General features: G+C 46.8%; 1 protein-coding gene across 1 annotated transcript in view; it reads right to left on the reverse strand.

Annotated features, from left to right (window-relative positions):
* The window catches only part of ASZ1 (ankyrin repeat, SAM and basic leucine zipper domain containing 1), a 361039-nt gene that overhangs the window by 43449 nt on the left and 305481 nt on the right, over positions 1-12109 (reverse strand). The gene's annotated exons all lie outside the window — the stretch shown is intronic.

A 12109-nucleotide genomic window follows, 5' to 3' on the forward strand; every position in this document is an offset into this window, starting at 1 on the left:
TAAAATCCTCAAAAGTCATGAATAAACTGCAGTGAAGGTTCTTCCAAATCCCATTTGCGGTGACAGCCGTAACCTCATACCAAGCAAAGTCAATGTATTTTATGGCTTTGTAGATGTTATAGTCCTTCCAAAATTGTATCTAGGCTGTTTCCGATTCATCACTTGCCCTTCCCGTCTGATGGAAAGTGTGACAAAAATATTATTTCTTGAAAGTCACTATAACTTCCTCATCCATAAGTTGGATGAGCGACATAGTATTCAGTGGCAGATGCACTACTTTGAGGTTGGGATGAAAGTCGTCCATGAATAGAGGCTGACAAGCAGCAAAAGAATGTTGAATGGGACGCCCTTCTCCAAGCAATATTTCTCTACCTCTGGGATAAAGTGGTAGAAAAACCAGTCCTGGAAAATAGCCTGGGTAACCCAGGCTTTGGGGCTACTCTTCCATGCAACAGGAAGAGAGTCCTTGGCTATGTTTTTAAGGGCTCTTGAGTTCTCTGAATGATAAACAAAGAGAGGCTTCAGCTTCACATCGCTGCAAGCATTGCCACCAAACAACAGAGCTAACCTATCCTTTGCTGCTTTATAGCCTGACATCAACTTTTCTTCCTTACTGATGTAACTTTGGGCTGGCATCCTCCTGCAGTAGAGTACTGTCTCATGCACATTAAAAAGCTTGGGTAAACACGTCTCTATAAAATCTCTCAGGAAATTCCCAGGCAGCTACCATATCTGCACTTGCTGCCTTGCCATTTACTTTTACAATGTAAAGGTTGGCTCTAACCCTGAACCGATGAGCCATGGCTGGCATTAATAGAAGCACCCTCTGATTCTTTGCAGTGTTTCTTCTTCTTCAAGCCTTCAAAAGGCTTTTAGTTTTCTCTTGAATCAGCACTAGGCTTAGTGGTACTCAACACTGATGCTAATCCTGTATCCACACACAGACAAGTTTCTCCATCTCCTCCACTTTTCCATGCTTATTCAATATCACTGTTGACATCATCAGCACACCAGACTTCACACATTCCACGATTTTGTCCATGTTCTTTAAAATTGTGCGAATGATTGAACAATTCCTGTTATAAGAACAAGCAATGTCTTATCTTTTCACCTCACTCCACACTCTCAATTATTTTCACTTTGTTTCCATCATTAAAGAATGGATCCTCTTAGCAGTACCAGGTACATCAATGCTGGTTTTATTCTTGCTTCTGGACATACTGGACAGTAAAGTACACAAAGGCACAGCCACATGCATGTGACAAAGTACGCCAATCACGTGAACTAACTTATGCAACTGGACATGCAAATGCATGCTTGCATCTTTGAAAGTTCGCAACTTAAAGGTTCGTATGTAGAGGACTTACTGTATAGCCTATTTACAATGGTTTTTTGCCCCATACACACAGATTGAATGTACATGCACTTTCATTGAGAGAATGGCTTAGTTTACAATGCAGAGGTCTCTCTATTTCCTCTTTTGGTCAAATGTTCTCAGCTCCAATGCTAGGATATTTTTTTCTATTGATTGAACTTAATTTTGCACCCTGTGAAAGGCTGCAACTAGAAACTAAAATTTCACACATATTACAGGTATTATTTGTGACCATCATGCAAATGTTGAGAAATTTGCACAGCAAAATTTTTTTTTTAAAATAAATAGACCTCTTGGTGTCTACATTTTTTAAAAAGAAGCAGCAGCATCATTATCTTATAGCCAAAGTGGATAGTTTCACAGGAAAACTGTGTAACAAACTGTGCTTACCCCAAGGAAATTGTCACCTGTAGATTAAACAGCTATGATAAGCCAAATAAGGCTCTCCACTAGCTTAGCGATTATCAGAGCCTGATTAGGATTGTGTGAGTGTGATGGAAAAAACAATGAAATCAGAAAATGAGGCTGAAGATAAATCAATCAATCCAAGAGTACAATATGCTGCACATCTAATCAATTATACAAAATATACAAACAGTGAAAAAGCAATATGGATATACAGTGATCAGCATAAATGAGCACACCCCTTTTGAAATGTAAGATTTTAACCAATATCTCAATGAGCACAAAAATAATTTCCAAAATTTTGAGAAAACTGTATTTTATAGAAAATGTGTTTAGCTCATTACATGAAAGTAAGATTAATAATATAACTTAGATTCCAAAATCTTCAGTTTTAATCATATTAGTTGATACAAAAATGAACACCCCCCACAACAAAAACTATTGCATCTAGTATTTTGTATAACCTCCATGTTTTGTAAGGACAGCACCAACTCTTCTAGGGATGGAATGAACAAGTTGGCGACATACTTCAACATCTATCTTTTTCCATTCTTCAAGAATGACCTCTTTTAGAGCCTGGATGCTAGATGGAGAGTGATGCTCAACTTGTCTCTTCAGAATTCCCCATAGGTGTTCGATTGGGTTCAGATCAGGATACATACTTGGCCTCTGAATCACTTTCACCCTGTGCAACAGTGGCCTTAGATGTGTGTTTTGGATCACTGCCATGTTGCAAAAGTGCATGACGATCAAGGACACGGAGTGATGGTAGCATCTTCGCTTTCAATATAGAGCAGTACATCTGTGAATTCATCATACCATAAATGAAATGCAGCTCTCTGACACCAGCAGCACTCATGCAGCCCCACAGGAGGACACTTGCCACCACCATATTTCACTGTAGGGACCATGCATTTTTCTTTCTACTCATTATTGTGTGATGCCATACAGTTTTGAAGCCATCATTTCCAAAAACCATTTATCTTGGTTTTGTCACTCCAGGGTGCAGAGTCCCAGTAGCCTTCTTTTTCAGCATGGGCCCTGTCAAATTCTTGGTGGGCTTTTTGTGCATGGGCTTTAGGAGAGGCTTCCTCCTAAAGCCCATGTGCACGACACCCATTGTGACTAACCATCCTTTTGTGAAAACATTTTGCCCTCTCTGTTTCAGTTTTCTCCCCTTGTTAAGTGGTCTTCCCATTCTCCCCTTGGTAAAGCTGTATATGTTTAGCAGTTGTTATGTAGACAGACATTCTACACTGTTTGTTTAGGGTAATGTGAACTTGTAGTCTTTCACTTCTATAGAGTTCATACTGTAATGTTGGGTTGTAGGGTTTTGTTGTGGGTGGGGAAAACCCGGTGCCAGACTGTCTGGTGGAGGTGGGGGTGAAGCTGTATATACTGAGTTGTGTTCAAGATTGATTCATTTCACCCTACACGAAGTTCCGACTCGTGGTTTGGGATAGCAGGGAAGGATTGTTTTTGAGCTCTAATACCTGCCTTGGCAGAGCACTGGAAGACTTGCCAGAAAAGGGGACCATTGGCTGAGACGCATCGCTCCACACGAGGAAGCCCAGGCGGAACGGTTCCGCCACAACTGGTTGGCAGCGGTGGGATCTTTCCTCATTTCTGAGAAAGTCCAAACCACCAACCGGGACACCATCTTTTTCATGGAGACATCCCTGCTTGGCCAGATGGATATACGGGACCTCCGGAAGCCAGCTCTCCAAAGCCTGCTTGTCGCTCGGGAAGGTATCGCTGGCTCCAAGACCAGAGAGGAACTGTTGGATGAGATTTTGGCTCTGGACCAAGCGGATGCGCACCTTGTTTCACCTGATGCACACTCCGCTACACTTGAAGCGAACACTGCTCCACCAGAAGTGAACTCCGCTTCACAGGAGGAGTTGGAGGAACAGAGCAGCTCATCAACCCCTGAAATGCCAGGCCCACTTAGCACCGTACAGAGACCCTATACCATTCAGATTTATGACAAGAGGTGGAAAGGCGTTTGGCTCTGTTCGGCAGCGCTCCCACCTCCGAATAGATTTTCAAGGCCCTGGACGATGCCACCCAACTGCGGCTTAGTCACTCCCGGTCATCAACCGAGGGCTCGGTCTGGGAGGTGATTACCTCCCGCCTTCTCTAGACTGCATCTGGACCAAAGAAAATTCCCTACGCTGCTTTCTCAGAGGCGGATGGGGACATTGACAGTTTTTTTCAGGACTTTGAACGATTGTGCACCATCCATGGTGTGGCAGCCCAAGACCAGGTCCCCATTTTGAGCAGCAAGCTAACCGGTCGGGCTGCAGACGCATTCAGGACTGTACCCGACAGCTACTGCTTGGATTATGATTATGTTAAGGAACACTTGCTGGCCCGCTACACTCTCACCCCAGATGTGTACCACTTAAAGTTCCGGGCACTCAAGAAGAAACCCCAGGACACCTTCACTGAATGGGGACATCAGTTACAATACGCTACCCGCAGCTGGGTCCGAGGGTGTCAGATCACCAAACTGGAGGAACTGTTGCAACTGCTGTTACTGGAGCAGTTTTACAATGGACTTCCAGGGGATGTTAGACACTGGGTCCGGGACAGACACCCCCTAACCTTAGCTGACGCTAGTCGCTGGGCAGATGAGTACCTGGACAACAGGAGGCTAACCGAGCCCACCATTCCCCCTGCACCTCGTCCACAACCAGTGGTGCCCACTCCGGTCACCCGAGAATGCCTGAGACCACCCACACCTTCTGACCCAAAGCGGTCTGGCCCACGCTGTTATGGCTGCAACCAAACAGGGCACATCCGCATTCATTGCCCCCGGAATCCACCAAGGCCCCAGACCAGCCAACCCCCTCGGGGCACTTCCAACCGACCCACCACTCCCTATGGCCGAGCCTCTGCCTACTCCCTAAAGGATCACCCCAGTGACACCGCCTCTTCATGGAGGAATTTTACAACCGAGGACATCGGGGTCTTTCACGAAGATAACCCTCTGCAGGCTGCCACCCCAGACAATTACCGACATCACCAACAGGTTGTCCATGTTAACGGCCGTTGGGCCCAAGGATTACAGGACACTGGGGCTACACTCACCCTAGTCCAACCCCAACTGGTACCAGACTGGGTCAAGACCGGGCGGTCTGTGGCCATACGGGTAGCGGGAGGCCATGTCTACCGGATTCCTACCGCAAGGGTTCATCTGGACTGGGGGGCCAGGGACATTGAAATTGGAGTAATGCAGAACTTGCTGGCTGAGGTTCTCCTTGGAAATGATCTGGGAGTCCTGGTCTCCCCTTTTGGCACCAAGACCCCTGCTGAAGCTCATCCAGTCACCACTCGCCACCAAGCTAGGGAGCATGCTGCCGCCCCATCTGACCGGGGTTCCGGTAAGAGTCGAATACCCACCCCCTGCTGAGCTTGTCCCTGCCCTGACCTGGAATTCCCCCGCTCTGACCTGGAATTCCCCCGCTGATTTTGCTAAAGAAACAGCCAGTGACCGGACCTTAGACCCCTATAGATGGAGAGCTCTGAGTGATCCTGGAGGATTGGGAAATGAGAGGTATGAGTGGGACCAGGGCAAGTTGTACAGGGTCCACGGGGGAGCAGAGGTGGGCGCTGAACAAATACCACATCGGCAGATGGTAGTGCCGAGGAAGTATCGGCGTGATTTCCTCGAGATTGTGCATGATATTCCCCTTGCTGGGCATTTGGGAAAGCGACGGACCCTGCATCGCTTAACCCAGAGTTTCTTCTGGCCAGGAGTATCGGGGGACATTCGGGACTACTGTTGATCTTGTGAGGTCTGCCAGAAGGTAGGGAAGCAGGGAGACAGGCCCAGGGCCACCCTGAGGCCCCTACCCATAGTCGCGGAACCTTTCAGGCGTATCGTCGTGGACCTAGTGGGGCCCCTGAAACGGCCTAGTCCCACAGGCAAGAAGTATATCTTGACCATTGTCGACTACGCCACCTGGTATCCGGAGGCCATAGCGCTTTGAGATGTGAGGCAGAAACAGTTGCTCAAGCCCTGCTGCAGATCTTTACTTGGGTAGGATTTCCTCAGGAGATCCTGACCGACCAAGGCACGCAGTTCATGGCCGAGCTTACCCAACAACTTTGGAAGTTTTGTGGGATCAGACTGCTGTACAGCTCTCCCTACCAACCCCAGAACAATGGGCTCTGCGAACGGTTTAACGGTACGCTGAAACAGCTTCTCTGAATGTTCACCATGTCCCATAGGGACTGGGAGCGGCATCTTCCCTACCTCCTGTTCGCCTACTGAGAGGTACCGCAGGATTGGGTTCTCTCCCTTCGAGCTGCTGTACGGCCGGAGAGTTCGGGGACCCCTGGATCTCCTACGCGAACACTGGGAGGGAGCATTGGCCGAGGAGGGGACCTTGGTGGTGGCCTATGTGCTGGAGCTCAGGGAGAGGCTACAACGGTTGAAAACCCTAGTACAGAACAACCTTGAGGCCGACAAGAGCCGACAGAAACAGTGGTACGAACGTTTCACTTAGGACAGAAAGTGTTGACCTTGAAACTAGTCAGGCATGACAAATTACAGGCTGCCTGGCAGGGCCCGTACCAAGTGGTGGAGCAACTCTGTGATACCACGTACATTGTAGCTCGCTGTTCAGATGGAAGGATCCAGCAAACCTTCCATGTAAATATGCTGAAACCGTTCATCGAATGACAGGAGGACAGTGTAGCTGCTATTTGCGCTCCGGCTACCGATGACTCAGAAACGCTTCTTCTGCCGGTGGATGACCAGTTCCAGCTGAGTGTAGCAGATGTAGATATCAGCACATGGCTGCCTCCCAAGGCCCACGAACAGGCCTGCCAACTGCTCCAAGAGCGCCGAGGGCTGTTCTTGTCTCTGCCCGGTTACACCACCACAATTGCCCACCGGGTAGACACGCAGGGTCAGGCCCCCTGAAGCAGGAGACCTACCAAGTGCCCGAGTCTGTCAGAGAAGGGATGAGGAGAGAGATTAAGGAAATGCTGGATTTAGATGTGATAGAACCCTCTGACAGTCCCTGGGCCTCCCCAGTGGTGCTAGCACCCAAGAAGGATGGAACCGTCCGGTTCTGTGTGGACTACTGCAGACTCAATGACCGGAACGTGACCGATGCATACCCCGGATAGACGAGCTGCTGGACCGGATGGCCAGAGGTAATTTTCTTACCACTATCAATCTCTGCAAGGGGTACTGGCAGATTCCGCTGGATGCATACGCGGTACCAAAGTCGGCATTCATCACCCCGTTTTGGCTTGTACCAGTCCAGGGTCATGCCATTTGGGATGAAGAATGCCCCGGCTACCTTTCAGAGAATGGTAGATAAGCTGCTGGATGGGCTGCACGACTTCTCCTGCGCCTATCTAGATTATATAGCTATCTACAGTGATAATTGGGAGGATCACCTCCGACACCTCAGGGAAGTGCTTGATCGCATCGGGCAAGCAGGGCTGACCATCTGACCTGACAAATGCCATGTTGGGGTGTCCGAGGTCCAATATCTAGGACACCGGGTAGGAAGTGGGACGCAACGACCGGCACCGGCAAAGATGGAAGCGGTAGCAAATTGGCCCACTCCCCGAACCAAAACCCAGGTCCTTGCCTTCCTAGGCACTGCGGGGTACTACCGTAAATTAATCCCCAAACTACAGCGCCATTGCTAAACCCCTAACAGATCTAACCCGGAAGAATCTGCCCCGACAGGTTGTGTGGTCCCCAGAGTGTGAAACGGCTTTCCAAAAGCTCAAACAGGATCTGATCCATGCTCCCATTTTGGCTGCCCCTGACCCTTCCAAACGGTTTTGTGTTCACACCGATGCCTCCACCTTTGGATTGGGCGCTGTTCTGAGCCAAATCTGGGACGACGGGAACGACCATCCAGTGACCTACCTAAGTAGAAAGTTGTTACCCCGGGAGGTGGCCTACGCTGCTGTGGATAAAGAGTGTATTGCCTTGGTATGGGCCATCAAGAAATTGCAGCCCTACCTGTACGGGCGCTTCTTCACCGTATTCACCGATCACAACCCCCTGGTATGGCTAAAACAGGTCTCTGGGGACAATGGTCATCTGCTGCCGTGGAGCTTGGCCCTCCAACCTTATAACTTTACCGTCCAGTACCGACCGGGGAAGCAAAACGCCAACGCGGATGGGTTGTCCCGCCAAGCCGAGTTGTAGAAGTAACCCTCTGAACCGACCAGCCCCAAGCGGACCCGTTTAAAGGTCTTGCAAGGTCTGGCGGGTGTTATGCAACGGGGGAGCCTTGTGACGAGCCATCCCTTTGTGATAACATTTTGCCCTGTTTCAGTTTTCTCCCCTTGTTAAGTGGTCTTCCCGTTCTCCCCTGGGCAAAGATGTATATGTTTAGCAGTTGTTATGTAGACAGACATTCAACCCTGTTTAAAATGAACAGGGTATGCAGCGCTATAGGACAAAAAGCAAAGAATAGTAATAAAATCAAAAAAATATAAATCAGCATGTAACCCTCCTAATATAAAGACTCAAGCAGTCAACACTGTGACGGTCAATCAAACAAAAACAATATAAAATGTGTAAAAGGGAAGATAAATCCATAGAGTGATGGCAGTGAAATATTCAGTGTACTTCAAATCCAACTTGACTTTTGGGAAATCTAGTGCGATTATGCGTTTACCACATAAGACATACAAACTGAGCGTTGTATGCATAATAACATAGGGCAGACATCAAGGTCTGGTCAGCAATGTAGACAGCATCCGGCCACCATGGTGTACACTCGGGGATGATGGAACACACACTCGGGGGTCACCTCATGCTCGCCGGCCAGATGTCCAGACTCCTAATGGCACTCATCCCAAAAGCTCCACCTTGCAAGGCTCATAATAAACGAGCCAGGGGGCAAAATGGTATTTGATAGTGAAGTACGTCTTTTATTATACAAAATGCAAATCAACAAACCAGGAACTCACATAAATGCATAGAACGGTCTTGCAAGGTGGAGCTTTTGGGAGGAGTGCCATTAGGAGTCTGGACATCGTTGGATCTGGCTGGCGAGCCTGAGGTGACCCCCCGAGTGTGTGTTCCATCGTCCCTGAGTGTACACCATGGTGGCCGGATGCTGTCTACACTGCTGACCAGACCTTGATGTCCGCCCTATGTTGTTATGCATACAACGCTCAGTTTGTATGTCTATGTGGTAAGCGCATAATCGCACTAGATTTCCCAAAAGTCAAGTTGGATTTGAAGTACACTGAATATTTCACTGCCATCACTCTATGGATTTATCTTCATATTTACACATTTTATATTGTTTTTGTTTGATTGACCGTCACGGTGTTGCCTGCTTGAGTCTTTATATTAGGAGGGTTACATGCTGATTTAGTCATATTTTTTTGATTTTATTACTATTCTTTGCTATTTGTCCTATAGCGCTGCATACCCTGTTAATTTTATTATTGGAGGTGTTGAGGATTACCTTGTATGTCAGCTGCTCACTTTGGTAAATTGTGCTCACTAACCACCCCCCCTTATGCTACCATGTTTGTTTAGAGTAATGTGAACTTGTAGTCTTTGACTTCTATAGAGTTCATACTGTAATGTTGGGTTGTAGGGTTTTGTGGGTGGGGAAAATCCGGTGCCAGACTGTCTGGTGGGGGTGAAGCTGTATATGCTGAGTTGTGTTCAATAAAGATTGACTCATTTCACCCTACACAAAGTAGTTTTGGATAGCAGGGAAGGATTGTTTTTGAGCTCTAATACCTGCCTTGACAGAGCACTGGAAGACTTGCTGGAAAAGGGGACCACTGGCTGAGACGCATCGCTCCGCACGAGGAAGCCCACGCGGAACGGTTCCGCCACACCCATGCATGCCATTCCTCTGCAGTGTACGCCGTATTGTGTCACGGGAACTTGCATGGCGATTTTCTTCAACCCTTCTCATCAGAAGATGCTCTTGTCGAGGTGTTAACTGCCATGGATGGCCTGGAGTCTGTGAAATGGTTGCAGTTACATTTTTGTTAACGTTTTATATTACTTTTGCTAGAGTATTTTGACTGAGAAGTAAAACTTTGCTGATCTTCTTGTAGCCTTCACCTATCTTGTGTAAAGAAAGTATCTTCTTTCTCAGGCCTTGTGACATTTCTCTTCCATGTCGTGCCATTGCTGGCAGCATGAAATGGGAAAGGGTTTTCTTTGTTAAGTAATGCTCTTTTATAATCAACTGTATGCTGGACACCTGTTTAATAATTAGACTCACCTGTATTTGATTTCTTCTTAATTAGGATTTTGTTGTCTAAAAGTTACCTTTGCACCTAAGACTTTCATTGAGGTGTATTCATTTTTGCAACATGGTCTTAAATGAATTTGTTAGGAAAAATACTTTGTGTGTGCAAATTAACAAATCTTGTTTGCAATAAATGGCCTGTATTTGTGGGAGTATTTTGTAGTATAGTGTCCCATATAAAATGTTCATTCTGAAAGGAAAGTAAAGGTTTTCTGACAAATGTTTTGGGGTGTACTCATTTATGCTGAGCACTGTATAATATCTAAAAGTGGGTAGCCCAGATTAAAAAACAGTCCAAAAGCTGCTATGACTAAGAGGGTGCTGCTGCTGATCTTCGTAGGCAGCAAACCTGTGTAAAACAAGAAAACAGCGCCCAACCCATAGTGTAGCATTCATAAGGAGGTTTAACGGACAAAAAAAATATCAATAGTTGCACTCACAAACAACTGTGGGGTATAGAGGCTTGTCAGGTGGCTTGGAGGATAAGTCCAGAGTCAGTGTATGAGTTATCCCAGATCCCCGCTTTGGCCACTGGCTGGGAAAAACATGGGTTTGATAAAGAAAAATTGCTTTGAAACACGACCCCGTATTTTGGGGTACACAGCGGTGACAACAGGAGGCTTTCAGCTCTTTGATTCAAGACCCAGCCAGTGGCCAAGGTGGGGATCTGGGATAGTGCAGTGGTATGGCTATGTGCAACTATTCTCTTGACTGGCTTAAACCATGAGAGTGATACAAGCAATACAAATTGGACACTATCTTGCATGATTAACCCAAGTCTGCATTCACACCTCTACAATGCAACACGCACACAAGCACCAAAATAACTCATGTACAGTATCTCACAGAAGTGAGTACACCCTTCACAGTTTTGTAAATATTTTATTATATCTTTTCACGTGACAACACTGAAGAAATGACACTTTGCTACAATGTAAAGTATGAGTGTACAGCTTGTATAACAGTGTAAATTTGATGTCCCCTCAAAATAAGTCAACACACAGCCATTAATGTTTAAACCACTGGCAACAAAAGCGAGTACACCCCTAAGTGAAAATGTCCAAATTGGGCCCAATTAGCCATTTTCCCTCCCCGGTGTCATGTGACTCTTTAGTGTTACAAGGTCTCAGGTGTGAATTGGTGTTATCGCTCTCATTCTCTCATAATGGTCACTGAAAGTTCAACATGGCACCTCATGGCAAAGAACTGTCTGAGGATCTGAAAAAAAGAATTGTTACTCTACATAAAGATGGCCTAGGCTATAAGAAGATTGCCAAGATCTTGAAACTGAGCTGCAGCATGGTGGCCAAGACCATACAGCGGTTTCACAGGACAGGTTCCACTCAGAACAGGCCTCGCCATGGTTGACCAAGGAAGGGAGTGCACATGCTCAGCGTCATATACAGAGGTTGTCTTTGGGAAATAGACATATGAGTGTTGCCAGCATTGCTGCAGAGGTTGAAGGGGTAGGGGGTCAGCCTGTCAATACTCGGACCATACGCCGCACACTGCATCATAGTGGTGTGCATGGCTGTCGTCCCAGAAGAAAGCCTCTTCTAAAGATGATGCACAAGAAAGCCCACAACTAGTTTGCTGAAGACAAGCAGACAAATCACATGGATTACTGGAACCATGTCCTGCGGTCTGATGAGACCAAGATAAACTTATTTGTTTCAGATGGTGTCAAGCGTGTGTGGCGGCAACCAGGTGAGGAGTACAAAGACAAGTGCATCTTGCCTACAGTCAAGCATGGTGGTGGGAGTGTCATGGTCTGGGGCTGCTTGAGTGCTGCCAGCACTGGGGAGCTACAGTGTACTCACTTTTGTCGCCAGCGGTCTAGACATTAATGGCTGTGTGTTGACTTATTTTGAGGGGACAGCAAATTTACACTGTTATACAAGCTGTACACTCACTACTTTACATTGTAGCAAAGTGTCATTTCTTCAGTGTTGTTACATGAAAAGATATAATAAAATATTTACAAAAATGTGAGGGGTGTACTCACTTCTGTGAGATACTGTACATACATACATACACATGTATATAAAAAGCTTCAAGT

The sequence above is a fragment of the Staurois parvus genome, unplaced genomic scaffold (genome assembly GCF_062004578.1).
Source record: "Staurois parvus isolate SC_StPar_1 unplaced genomic scaffold, SC_StPar_1.0 ptg000120l, whole genome shotgun sequence".
NCBI lineage: Eukaryota > Metazoa > Chordata > Amphibia > Anura > Ranidae > Staurois > Staurois parvus.